General features: G+C 37.9%; 2 protein-coding genes across 27 annotated transcripts in view; one reads left to right on the top strand and one right to left on the bottom strand.

Moving 5' to 3' along the window:
- The window catches only part of TLR3 (toll like receptor 3), a 189,350-nt gene extending 184,368 nt beyond the window's left edge, over positions 1-4,982 (bottom strand). The window contains exon 1 of one of the 2 annotated variants that reach the window (XM_086380120.1): positions 4,918-4,982. The gene's annotated coding sequence lies outside the window, so the exon portion shown is untranslated. The remainder of the gene's footprint in view (positions 1-4,917) is intronic. The other variant, XM_086380122.1, reaches the window with a different exon arrangement.
- SORBS2 (sorbin and SH3 domain containing 2) overlaps positions 2,465-14,760 on the top strand; it is a 217,479-nt gene continuing 205,183 nt past the window's right edge. For all 25 annotated transcript variants that reach the window (XM_086380099.1, XM_086380113.1, XM_086380105.1 and 22 more), the window contains exon 1: positions 2,465-2,609. The gene's annotated coding sequence lies outside the window, so the exon portion shown is untranslated. The remainder of the gene's footprint in view (positions 2,610-14,760) is intronic.

The following is a 14,760-nucleotide window of genomic DNA, read 5'->3' as shown; positions in this document are numbered from 1 at the left end:
TGCGGTGTTGGAAAAGACTTTTGAGAGTCCCTTGGACTGCAAAGAGATCCAACCAGTCCATTCTAAAGGAGATCAGTCCTGAATGTTCATTGGAAGGACTGATGTTGAAGCTGAAACTCCAATACTTTGGCCACCTCATGCGAAGAGCTGACTCATTTGAAAAGACCCTGATGCTGGGAAAGATTGAAGGCAGGAAGAGAAGGGGACGACAGAGGATGAGATGGTTGGATGGCATCATGGACTCTATGGACATGAGTTTGAGTGAACTCCGGGAGTTGGTGATGGACATGGAGGCCTGGTGTGCTGCAGTCCATGGAGTTGCAAAGAGTTGGACATGACTGAGTGACTGAACTGAACTGACTGAAGTATGATGAATAAGACATGGACCAGGTTGACCTCAGAGTGTTGATGGAGCAGTAGAAGAGTCAGACAAGAAAGGAAAACTGCTAATAATCTAGAGCACATGACAAGGATGTAACAGTAGAGGCAGATTCCAGGTACAGTGGGGGCACAGAGAAGACCACTGCAAATCCACCCAGGACTGTCTTTAGGGAGAGGGTCTATTTGAGCAAGGGTTGGAAAGATACAGTAGGAAGCAGACTGGGATGCAGGCAGAAGATGCTGGGGGATGGACTTGATAGAGAAGCTTTTGGAACATCTGCAGGCCAGAAAGCAAGAAATGGGATGTCATTCAAAACTGCTGAAACGTGGGGAAGAACAGAACCTGAGGCTGAAGTGGAAGGCAGGGGCAAGTTCAGGAGTAGAAAATTCAAAACGACTTAAGGGAGAGTAACTCAGATCAGAGCAGGCTGAAAACAATGTGAAGTAGGAACAACCCACCGACTTTTCTTCAGCAGATGTGATAACTTGAGCAGGCTCAAACCGACCGAATGTGAATATGCTCGGAGACAATGAAAATGGGACCCCCAAATCTGCATGCACATGATTCTTATGCACAGTAAAGTTGGCAATTACTACTGAAGCAGGAGTCCTAAAGTTGGGGGGGGGGGCGGACACAATACTTACAAAACAGTAAACCCATGACTACCAGCAAATGAAGGAAGTATCTGTGCTTATAAGTGCAAAGTATCGATACAACTATTCCAATCAAAGTGTTACAAACAAAAAGAAACAGGATGGTGTCTTGAAAGTATGTCAAATAGAATATGACTGGTGACAGTATTGAAGGGTGGGGATTTTGCAGAAAGTATAAATGGTTAATGGTGTGTATTACGGGAACTTCCTGGGAAGAGGTGAAATTTTAAGGAAGTGTGGGATGAGAGCCATCTAACTGAGGAAGTAAAATTATTCCTGCTTCAAAGGTAGTTTTAAAGCAAAAGAGTCTTAATTTGGTTTTGATTTTCTAAAGTATTTTAATACTACAAATAAATTATAAGTCAGTTAAAGAGTCATCTTCCACAGGAGGAGACAATAGGAATTTTTAGAATTTTATTTTAAAGTTTGTAGTACGGAAAAGTGTATTAAAGTAATTAAATACATGGAATCCATAAGTAACACCTCATTAAAATATCCTAACTGGTTTGGTTATTTTGGCCACATATAATGAGTCAAAGGGCTCTGTTTCAGCTGAGGGGCTACAAGATTATCATTGAAAAACAGAAAGTACTGATATAACTGCCCATATTTGCCAGTCTCCTTGAGGCTATGAGGAAGGTAGACCCCGTTTTGACAATGGTTTCAATTACTGTTGCTACGGTGATTTGCATGTTATTAACCTGGATAGACACAAATCTATGTATTGAGAAGGGCTTTCCTGGCTCAATTTCACATGACTCCGATAACAGAAGTTCCTCCTGAAAGCTGAAAACTCAAAAGCACTTGTACCATGGGTGAAATATTGAGAATGATCACAGAAGCTACCCTCCTCCCAAAATGATGAGTTCGATGAAAAGAAATTAGCAAGCTGTGTCGGGGCGCCGCACGTGATCAGCCGTGCTTGCTAAGTCTGTCTGTTGGTTGTTGCTATGGCTACGAAAAGCCAGTGGAACCCAATGAGCTGTCTGCAAGCAGTTGCTGGGAGGACCAGCCATTTTACTTATGGAAAACAGGGTGGCACATTCTGCTGAGCTTTACCCTGGAAGGAGCATTTAAAAAAAAAAATCTATTTGAGGGAAGAGAGAAGCGGTGGGCATGTTAGTATACAATTAGCACGGCCAGGCATGCCTGCCAGCTGCCGTTTGGACAAGCTGTTGACTGCTTTTCCTAGTAGCTGATCTGAGAACGTGGAATGCAAGGAGATAACACTGCCTATCTGCTATCACACAGCAGGAAAGGTTTTTGTCTTGGGAAGGCTCGCCTGGCCTGCAGTGTTATCTCGGCAGCTCTCTAGCTGCTTACCCTGAAAACTACTGACCCCGCAGGAGGTGTTTCCGGCTGCAAACACCGGTCCGCTGCGTGGCTGTTGCGTATGAGTGGCAGGTCTGAAGAAGCAGGTGTGTGCTCCGATGGGCACTGGACTGTAACGCGGGCGGACGCGCTCGGGTTTACCTGCTTCCTGTTAACAGATTGTTGGCTCAGAGAGCATCTGCCTGCACACTGAGGCCGAGGCTGAGAAGGAGGGTCCCCGTGTAGCCACTTGACTGACAGAGGTAAGCCTTTTTGTCCTTTCTCCAATACAGCATAACAATAACTCTGGGAAAACTTCACCTAGACGTTTACATTCATTGTTGGTTCTTTGGCTTTACCAAGGCAACACACACACAGACACATACACACACATACACACACATAAAATAGTGTCAGAGACAGAATTTTTTTAGTATAAGTTCAGGTTCTAGAAATCATAGCGATTTTTTAAAAAAATGCCTAATGCCTTGGGGTTTCAGATAAAAATTTGCTGTTCTAACACACCATGATGGCTTGTCCTTTTGGACAACCTTCATAATCAACAACCTTTCTCCTTTAGAAACAATGGAGGCTTTATAACCTGCACTTTGACATACATTAAGACAATTACATTGAAAATCAGGGCTGGAAAACCGTGAAGCATTTATTTTTAAGCCTCTGAAATGATGTATTTAACTCTTAACACACCTCTCTATATATTTACATTAAGGAAGTCTGTTCCCTATGTAGGTCATAACAGCCAGAGGATCGTGTCCCCTGCTTACTCTGAGCAGAGTCTTGGTGAACTGTTTGATTTAGTTGGGGGTAGTTGTAAAGCAAATAGTGTAGGTATTGGAAGCTACTCACACGTCCTCCCTGAGTATCATGCATGCCACGCTAGCCCAGAACACAACACCCTCATTGTGCGCCTTAGCTTGGAATCCAGGCAAAGAAAGGAAGTGAATCGCTGCATTGAGTTCAAGCACAGCATTACTATGTGACAGTAAAACTTCTTTTATTGCACAACTTTTCTCACAAGCAGATAGGTTTCAGAGAGAGAGAGAGTGAAACCAAAAACACAACACTCCTCTGACAGATGTACTAATATTTGCAGTGGATGTTTGCTATCCATTGCTACATGATAATAGCACAGATTTTGAATTGCAGTAGGAATTGCTCCTTACTGAGTATAATCTCTTAGGAACAAAGCTGTTACTGTGGGTTGAAATTGGTCAGTCAAATCGAAATTCCTGGTAAGGAAATGATCAAATAATGATTAAGTTCTATTTCAGCAACATTTCAGTTTTAGGTAAATCAGTTCTGTTGGTGTATTGGAAAATGTCAGATCATTTACAATGCTATAAAAAATATTTAAGGAAAAATATTGTGTTGAAAATGTTGAATAAAAACCTGTAAGTGCTAAAGATGAAATCTACCATGAAGTGTAAAATAAATAGGATCTGAGATCTACTTCTAAGAAATATATCTTTATTTGCTATCCTTTTACCCAACATGTGAATGACATAGGATAAACCTTTTAAGTATGATAATATAATTTTCATAGTTATGTATGAGTGTACATCACCTGTTTCACAAATAGAGCAATGTCATTATGCCCTCAGATAAGAGAGTTATAGAGCACAAGGAGAATAGAAACTTCTGTTCTTTTTGTTCTTTTTTTTTTAAATGTCACCAATAATCAAGATACAGAAATATTAAAAAAAAAATTCAAGATATAAGCAATCTCAGTCCAGAAAATCATCTCCAAACATTTAATGATAAGAGCTCTAACTAGGAATATTGTTTGTTTGTGTGTGTGAGACAATGTATAGGATAAAATAGTGAGGTGATAGCGTTGTACTTCACTTATGTTTAACTTTCAAAGCAAAGTTGAACTAACAGACTTAGTTTTGAGTCCAATTTTATAAATAACATCAGCCAAGAAAGTGAGTCTACTATAGCAAAAGGAAAGGTGGGGAAAGTCTTTCATCAACTTAATTCCTGTTGAAGCTTTGCATGGCAAAAGGAATTTTTAGAAGTAACACAGTGAAAAGCCCTGCAGCAAGAGAGGATCTTGTATTAGATTTTCTTGGGGGATTCTTTAGAAGAACCAGGTGTGACGTACCGAAGGTCGTCTCCTGTTGCCTTTGCATGGCACCATATGTGACGGGAGTCAGACTCTGGGAAGAGGGACGCACAGACTTTATCCCTGTGCTTTCTTCCCCTATGTTAATAACCTGTGAGGTGATGTGCTCTGAAAGATTAGCAGTCTAGGTCCGCTACTGCACAGCACATCTGCATAGTTACGAACGCAACAATTTTGAGAAACAGGCACAGAGATGCAAATCCCTATCTTTCAAGACTCCGCAGCTTTTACTGTTTTCCGCTACTTCCCAACTCACCTGCTAGCAATAGCAAATACTTTGTAATTCCCCAAATGCACTATTCCAAACTTTGGCAAAGCCTGTCTCCTCTGTATAGATTTTTTCTTTAAATCACCCCCACAGCGGCAGCCACCTGCCAGGCACCCTTCAAAATCCAGCTAGAATGTCTCCCCTGACACTTCCTCACCTTCTGCTTCAGCTCCATCCGATCTTATGTCCGTAGTCCTGCCCACTACACCCGGTTACACTTGTCTCTGCTCAAGGGCTTCCAGAGTATCACTGACCTCTGAACCTACTTGGTCGAGTGTCTAGAACTTGGCATTCTGACATTGTACTGATAACCTCGACTTCACTGTTTTCCTGTTAGTTACCATAAATATGGGCTTGATCTCGAAACGGAAGTCCTATTATCGACTATACTACATTTGATCAGAGAAACTCAAAACATCTAAAAACAGCAATGAGCCTTTAATTTCCCTGATTTCAAATTGTAGCTTCAAGATCACAATTTAATAGAAGGAATACATGTCCTGTAATACATCAGAATTTTCTCAAGGAAAATTTTACAATATGTAAGTTTTAAATAAAACCAATTTAAAAGCTTTAATATCTAGAAGATACTGTTTTTCTACTTGTAGCTATTATAGAATTTGCAGGGGAAAATAAGCACAATAAATATCCCTATAAGAAATATGCTCTAAAATCAGGTCACTTAAAATTAATGTTGAATTGATGATGATTAGTAGTTGATGATAAAAGTGTTAGTTATGGAATTGTTTTCCATACTAAAGTCAGAGGAAAGTAGAGGCCATGAACTGGGAAGAAACCAAAGGATTAATGCCTACAATAGCAGAATTTCTTTTGATTTTCCATGCAAACCTGAAAGGTTACAGGTAATAACTAGTTACATTATAATTTTCCATAACTTGAGTTCCTGGGTGATGGAGAGAACTGTTACACTCTTGTACAGGTGTGCGTTTGGTTATAGAGACGTCCCACTCTTTTTTCTATATTAGATGGCTTGATTATTATTTTTTAAAGCCTAAATTTTTACGGTCTCTTATGGAAAATTAATCACAGTGTTGTAATAAAAATAAGAATGCATCAAAAGTTACATTAAGAATGAATAAATATATAATCCCTCATCTCTAAGATACCTAAAAAGACAAAGTTGGAATTAATATAATATGAATTCTTGTACATAAAGTAGCAAAGATTAGGGAATTTAAAATATCCAAATGTTTGTAATTACTAAGCCAAATATTTAGGAAACCACCTAAATTCATATTTCATATTTTTTACACTATTTTCCAGCATTGAACTTTATAATCAACATAAAATATATAGTAACTCTTAAGTATCTTGCTGTCCTTTAAAGGCTTATTTTTACTATCTTCTAGCTGTTATTAATGTATAGCATGCTAATTAAATAATAGCTAAAGTTGAAATTGGTTCTAGTTGTCTTAAAGACTAACCATGCTTAATCAATTATTTTATATTGTATATAGTAGTTAGATTTCAGGAAACATGATTCCATAGTATTTCTGTATCATGTTTAAGATTTTCTTTTTTAAGTAACTAAGTTGAATGTCAACATATTATATGTATGTATGACATATAAGTATGTTGACATTCAAATGAAATGAGGGCACTCCTTGCATTTTATAATGAAGTAATGTAATATTTAATTGTATTAGATAATTTTCTAAAAGTTCCTCAAATAATTTAATAATAGGTGTCTGTTAAATTCTAAATTGTTACTGCAAAGAATTATATGGAGATTTTCAAGATGTCTTTATCTATATTTCTGAGAAAGTTAAGACATACATACATTTAGCTATAAGGGAACACATCTATAATTAATTGAGTTCTAAATATTGATGGATAAGAACCCTTATTCCAGATTAAGCTCATTTAAGATGATCTTATTTGATATATGACAGAGAATCATCAAAAAGAGGGTTTTATTTGGAGTTTCAGCAACATGATATATCCGTATGAAACCGTATTATACTTTACCCTACTCTTCAAAACAGAAGTTTTGTCAACCAAGAATTTAGTCAAAAAGACAGTGGTTTCTTCTTCCCCATATAGATCTGATATGATATAGATCCAGGATTAATTTTGCACCTTTGAAAAGCATTATTTGAGCCCAAATCCAGAAATCTTTCACTTTTCCTAACTCTAAGCAAAAGTCTCACTTTCAAAGAAAAATTTCCTACCTCAAAAAAAAATCTAGCCATACTCTCACTATATTTCCTAATTTTTTCTATCCACATTAGAATTTAAGAAAATTTTCTTTCTAATAAGAACATTATTTGAAAGTTTTAGTTATATTTTGGGTTTTTAATGTGCACTGTTGCTTACTTTTTAAAATCTTGACTTTTTAAGTAACCTAGACATTCAATTCTTCTAACTTTCCTTTGAGATGTCTTCTCAACAGCTGGTGTAAATTACACACCAAAAAGACTTTCTTATAATGAATCTTATCCTCTGCTTTAAGTAGGAAAGTTAATCCAACCAATTAGAAATACTTGTTCTTTTTTGATTTCTTTTCCTGATCAATTTTCAGGAATGGCTGAACGTGAGGGGCAGAATAAACCTCTCAGGCTCCAAGCCTTCTGACCGTCTACTGAATTTGGTGTCTTCTAGAGACAAATGTGGCTTTAAGGATCAGCCAAAAGGAAGCCAAACAAACTGTACCAAAAATAGGCTTCTAATCAAGAGCACTTGTTACAAAAATCCCTAAGAGTCCAGGCAGGGAATAGTATAAAGAATGGAAACTTTTTTAATATATCTACACAAATATATGCAAATGAGACAATCTAAGGAAACACTGGCCATGTTGCAGAAAATGTATTAGTATAAATGTTCATTCTATCTGCTTCTATAAAGTCGCTGTCACTACTTCTAGTCAGAGGTAATTATCTTCTTCGGAAACATTTAGTCCTGCGTGGAGGTGGCGGATCGAAAGAAACATGCTTAAGCTTTTGACTATGTGAGGACTCATCCTCCACCTGTGGACACATCAGCTACTTCTGTCTCATTGGATTCTTTTGCGATCAGATCTTAATGTTTAATAAGGTTTTCCTACTCTTTACACGTTAACCAAAAAAATTTAAGAAAGCAACGCTTGGTTGTTTGCAAGCAAGCTTTTTCACAGATTATCCAGATGTCTTCACACATCAAAAGATTTCAAATTTCTGCGCTACAGTTAACAAAGGGAAAGAGATTAGATAACAGTTTCAGCTGTTCTTGTGCTAACCATGTCATCTGGTGAACTGTTTGAGCACTTTCTGAAACAAGTACACTTAATCTGTCAGGTATATAATTGCAGTAGAATAAATACTATTATATCCCATGGGGGTAAATAACTTTGGAAAGAACTTGCCTCTCCGTATCCAGATGTGGAGATGTATATATCAATAGCATAGCATTACTAGTAGTGAAGATAAAAATTTTATAACTTAATTGTTCTGGAACAGAGTGAATAGACTTGTGTTGGCTGATACACCTCGAGCACCGGCTTGAACCAGTTTAGGTAAAGGGAGATGCTGACTATAGCAAGAACAGGAAAAGGTACAGATTGCTTGCGCAGAATTAAAGTTCCAGGGACAACTCAGCTTGCTTTGCAAGGGCAGCTGGAAGCTTGTAGGCATGTAGCAGACAAGTCAATTTATTAAATATTCAGTCAGTATTTGTGGACTGAATGAATGGATCACACTTTTCCCCTTGATGTTGTACTAATGGCAAATGTTGATCAGAAATGTTGCTTGAATTTAAAGATTAAAAGGTCACTGACAAGATTTTCTGTTTTTTTTTTTTTTAAATCATGAAACTTGAGATAGAAAAAAAAGATGGAAAAAATTTTAAATGCTATTATTTTTAAAAATAAAATAGTCTTTCTGATGAGAAGACTCATATATTTTAACAATGATATAAAGCAGAAATATAACCAGAAGCTTAGATAAAACTCAAAGGACACACATCATTTAGTGAATAATTCAGACACCAAGAAAAATTGATTTCCATTCTTTTAACTTTCTTAAAATCTCTGGTTACCATCACATTCATCAAAATACGATCAACACTAAAGAGTAAAAGTATCTTGTGCTTTTTAGCGTAAGATAAAAATGTTAAAACCTAGAGTTACAAAAATTAAGAGGTTTATTTTAAGGCTTTAGAATATAGTTAAACAAAGAATTCAAGACAGAAAAAGGCATCCATCTGGGAGATTTTTTTCAAGTTAAAAACCATAGGAACTGGGAGACCTTCCATGGCCAAAGAAAATTGCTCTGATTAAACTCAAGAAAACAATGAAAACTGAATAACAAGATTTCAATAAACTGCAGAAAAAATTGCTCAGTTTTTTCAATCCAAAAGATACTACTACTAATAAAAAATTACATAGACTTTACTCTGTGCTAGCTACTATCTGAAAATCCCATGGACGGAGGAGCCTGGTGGGCTACAGTCCATGGGGTCACTAGGAGTCGGACGCGACTGAGCGACTTCACTTTCCCTTTTCACTTTCCTGCATTGGAGAAGGAAATGGCAGCCCACTCCAATGTTCTTGCCTGGAGAATCCCAGGGACAGGGGAGCCTGGTGGGCTGCCATCTATGGGGTCGCACAGAGTTGGACACGACTGAAGCAACTTAGCAGCAGCAGCAGCAGCAGCTGCTGTTATCTGAAGAGCTTTACATATATCAGCTTTTTGTTGCTGTTGTTGTCACCATACAAAGATTTTACACAGTTACTGACTGTATTTCCCACTCTGTATGCTTCATACCTGTGACTCATTTATTTTGCAAGTTTGCACCACTTAGTCTCCCTCACTTGTTTTTTTTCCTCCCCTCTGGCATCCACCTGTTGGCTCTCTGTATCTATGACGTCTGTTTCTGCTTTGTTATGTTTACTCACTTGTTTTGTCTTTTAGATTCCACATAAAAGTGAGGTCATATACTATTAGTCTTTCTGTGTCTGATTTATTTCACTTAGACCTTCTAGGTCCATTCATAGGTGTCACAAATGGCAACATTCCATTCTTTCTTAGGGCTGAGTAATATTCCATATATTACTCTGTGTGTGTATGTGTACATATATATGTACATAGATACACACACACACATTCCACATCTTTATCCATTCATCTTGTGATGGACATTTAGGTTGCTACTGTATCTGGCTACTGTGTGTGGAGTTTACTCTGTGCTAGCTACTATCCTAAGAACTTTACATGTATTAACTTTTAATGAAGGATCTGAGAATTCATGAAGCTTTTAAGCGTATTTTAACTGGAATTTTCCATAATGGGATCTTAAATTAGTCCCCAAAGAGGGACTGAATGAATAGCACATTTACTTGCTCCTTCTAAGATGCTCTCATATCAGTTTGTAAATTATATTATTTTTATCTAATTTTAATGAAGTTTTCCCTATATGTGTCTCATCTTTCCATATGAAAGTGAATTCCATGAGGGAGTGATGGCATTTTATGTCCATTTTACCTCCATCAACTTGTCATGGGAATGGCCTAGAGTAGATGAGTTTGGATGATTAGCCCAAGTAGTCTGCTAAATCAATTTCAACAAATAAAATTGACACCAAGGAAAACAGATGGAATCAAGGTAATAAAAACTGTATGTGATTCCATGTAACCGTCATGAGAATGAATTCAGTTTACATATCTTTAAATGTTTGTTGTTCTTTGCTATGATTTAACTGTTTGTTTTTGGTTAGTATGCTTTTCATTTAAAGCATACTAAGTTAAATGTCAGAGCCAGTCTTCTTAATACATGCGACCTCCTCAACAGAGGAAATCATGACACGACCAAAAATGTTCCTGCTCACTTAAACCACTTTAGACTTTTCCCCCAGAATTTAATCGCGTGAACAAGTTAACTATATGTTTGTATCTCTGACAATCAAGGAAACAATAAAAATGTGGGAAAGCATGTTATCTCCTTTACCAGAAAAACTGTTATTCATTTGTTGAAAATCTGTTTTGGGAAAAGGGTTTTTTCTTAGATCAGAACTTCAGATGACTGGTAATATATTCTGAATTCTTTGACACTGACTTTACTTAGAAACATGACTTTTTATATTATATGTAGTCTACTATATGTAGTTCGACTTCCTTTCAAACATAAATTTAATTTTAGAAGACTAACATAACTGATTTATATAATTAATATGACTTTTTTCTTGAATTTAAGAAACCTTCCTTCTGAAGTGAACAACATGCTTTTAATACATTTTAAATTAACTTTTAGATTTATTGGCAGCAGAGAGGCATTTCATCATTCTCATTTTATAAATAAAAGTAAATGAAAAAGCCATGAATAATCTAATTTAATTTGAAAACCACCTTCCTTTTGACCCAAAGTCCCAAATGTCCTCTCATATTGACAGTTCTCTGGTAAAATAATTGCACCTGATGTATGTATTATTATGTGATGTATTAACACATCATAATCATTTTGAACCCTAAACTTTTGCTTCCTTTGGGAAGAACTGGGAAAGCATACCCCTGAAACTCTTGTTCACTCCTCCTGGCACTAACATTTAACTTTGCAACTGTCAAGAACTGAAAGATTACAATCATAAAATTAAGCTTCCTGGGGAGTGTTCCATTCACGAACTGCCTTGCTCCCAGACTCCTCTGCATTCTGTTTATAACCCAGTCTGTGAGAGGAAGTGCTGACTTCCATGGTCCAAAGAAAGCCCAGCGGGGAGGAGAGGACAGGAGCTTAACAACGAAGACCCAGGAGGGTCCTAGTACTCCAAGGCATTTGCTATCGGATGAGGTCATTCAACTAAAAGAGCTAGGAGTTCAGTAGAAATTAGAAAAAGTCACGTGTTCTGATTTCCAACCAGAAGAAAAGCATTTCTTTTGAAAATTCAAGTTCTAATTTTAATGACAGAAACTGAAATACAGTTCAGTTTATGCTCTTTTCCTCTTCTAACTATTACAAAGACCTCAGTTCAGTTCAGTCGCTCAGTCGTGTCCGACACTTTGCGACCCCATGAACTGAAGCACGCCAGGCCTCCCTGTCCATCACCAACTCCTGGAGTTCACTCAGACTGACGTCCATCGAGTCGGTGATGCCATCCAGCCATCTCATCCTCTGTCGTCCCCTTCTCCTCCTGCCCCGAATCCTTCCCATCATCAGGGTCTTTTCCAATGAGTCAACTCTTTGCATGAGGTGGCCAAAGTATTGGAGTTTCAGCTTCAGCATCAGGCCTTCCAATGAACACCCAGGACTGATCTCCTTTAGGATGGACTGGTTGGATCTCCTTGCAGTCCAAAGGACTCTCAGAAGTATTCTCCAACAGCACAGTTCAAAAGCATCAATTCTTCGGCGCTCAGCTTTCTTCACAGTCCAACTCTCACATCCGTACATGACTACTGGAAAAAAGACCTAGACCAACGCTATTCCCTTTTACAACAAAATCTGAGTTCCTATGAAGCTCCATGTCTTACATTTCAGGGAGATATGGCAGGTACAGAAATGAAATATTGATGTATCCAGTAAGTCTCAAATTAGAACAATTTCCATGACAACTTACTCAGTCTTCTTTAATGAAACACTTGCACAGTTCATATACAGAACCAACATTCTGTTGTTGGGCTCCCTGTATATTATTTTGTGTTATGAGAAAAGTAAAGCATTTTTTGAGAAATCAGTACGTAAGAATTACACTCTTATGTAATGCATCTCACAGAGTGACAGTATTTTATCTGGCCAACAAAACAGAATAGTTTGTTGTTGACTAACATTAAGAAACATCACTTCCCAAAAGGTCGGATTACTATATAGTTGGTCAGTGCGTTCTGTAGGGAAATAAAATCAGAATTGCATCTGACAAGTATAATGTCAGGGACAGACAATTTGAAGACTATCCTCAAACTAGATTTGCCCAGCAAACACATCAGAACTGTGAGTCCATAACTAAGTGGACTAGAATATCTAGAGTCCCCTGTTCCTGCAGCTGGCCTTGACCACACACTGACAAGAGTCTCTAACTCCCTTTTCTTCCCAGACTTCTGAAGATTGTTGTCTCAATTGCTGGTATGTTCACATCAATTAGTTGGCATCTGATTTTATCTGATACTGAAAAGAAGGCTTTGATAGGGAAAATAGAGGATGAGAGAGATGCTAAGTTCCGAGAACAATGTAAGGAGAGACCAGACTCAAATACAGCTACCAAAGTTTTAAGTGTATATTTAAAAATCATTCTTGAATTTTCATATCATTCATTTTTGTCATTTATTGCATCCTCAAGGACCTACAATGTGTTTGGCATGGATAAAAAGATAAGAAAATGAAACAGAAAGACACTTAAAAAGCTTATAGTTTAGTAATAGAGATAAGACAGGAACACTAATTTTTATAATTAGAAGATGAAGAGTAATAAGTACTATAAGAGAAGTATAACCATGCATTTATGTATTTCCTCAAAAGACATGCCTTTGTGTAGTTTGGTATTGAGCAAAAGTTATTTTTCCTATTGAAGTTATGAGCACTACTAGTTCAATTTTGCTGGGAAAAATAAATAAGGATTAAAAAAAATAAATTATCTCAAAGGGTTTTTGAGGCTTAACTGGATTATAAAGGTTAAGTGTGTAGAATGGGGCCCAGCATGTAGAAGATGCTTACGAAGTGCTAGCAGTATTTCACTGGCCAAAAAGTTTGTTGAGGTTTTCGGTACGATCTTAGAGACAAATCTGAATGAACTTTTTGGCCAACCCAATATTATTAGCAATAATGTATATATAAATGAGTTAAGTAGAGAGGCATGTGCTGTGCAGGCTCTGCAAGTTCAGTGGTGACTTGCCAGACTCAGTTCTTGAGAACTGTTCACAGTCTTCAGGGATCAGGGAAAGGATGCTAATGATGACCAAAGAGTATCACAAATACCAATATAGAGGTGAGGGAACACTCAGATCAACTCTTCTAAGTGTTTGGGCTGCATCTCAAACAAGGACTGCTCAACAGTCTTAAAAATAGGTGATTCTCACTCAGAGTAGTATGGCATTCATAGAAATGTAGGGCATGCACAGGATCTACTGTGCTTGTGGGGGGGTGCTCCCGAGGTATCAACAAGGAAACATATGGGGCATAAAGAGTAAGTGGGCCCTTGTCTTGGAACACACTGAGCTCTGTGATTGACAAACAGCATGTGCTGAAGCACAGAAGCAAGAAGGAGGTGTTCTAAGGACTGAAAGTCAAGTCATTGGGTGTGGTTGGAATGCAGGGTGCTTGACATGGACAGAGAGAGGGTAACACGGACAAGAACACCAGAGCCAGATGGTGGCATCATGTGTCATGCTCAGGTAGATGAGAAGGCTTTGGAAGAGTTCAAACAGGAAGGTGAAATACTGTAATAAGATTTCCATTATAAAACCTTTATTCCGGTATAAAGTACAACCAGGGTGGGGGCAGGTGGTGAGACTAAATTCAAGGATTTCACAGAGGATGGTGCAAATTACAGGAAGAACACTGCCCCGGACCTTGATCTGTTATCTCTTAAGGATGTGGGACATAAGATTGGAGTTTCAGAAACTTCAGGAAACTTTAATTATCTGTGTTGAAATTTCATACAAATGGGAATTGCCATGTAATAGGCAAAGCCTGATGCAAGATGAAACGATGAGACTCCTTATTCAAAAATTATTGATAATTTCAAGATGAAGACCATAAAGTATTAAACCCAGCATCTGCCCTTTCTAAGCACAGGACCAGGTATAAATGCTCAGGTGGTTGTTTGTTGTTCAGTTGGTAAGTTGTGTCTGACTCACTGTGACCCCATGGACTGTAGCCCGCCAAGACTCCTTTGTCCATGGGATTTCCCAGGCAAGAATAGTGGAGTGGGTTGCCATTTCCTTCTCCACGGGATCTTCCTGGACCAGGGATTGAACCCACGTCTCCTTCATTGGCAGGTGGATTCTTTACTTCCGAGGCACCACAGGTCCATAAAGCCAACCCTGCACACAACTTGCATTTTTATTCATCAGATGTGAACACGC

Source organism: Bos grunniens, chromosome 27 (assembly GCF_055505025.1).
Source record: "Bos grunniens cultivar Pamir isolate PY7600 chromosome 27, Bosgru_T2T1.0, whole genome shotgun sequence".
In the NCBI taxonomy this organism is placed as follows: Eukaryota; Metazoa; Chordata; class Mammalia; order Artiodactyla; family Bovidae; genus Bos; species Bos grunniens.
Note: the sequence above shows the minus strand (reverse complement) of the source record. Positions and strands in the feature narration are given on the sequence as shown.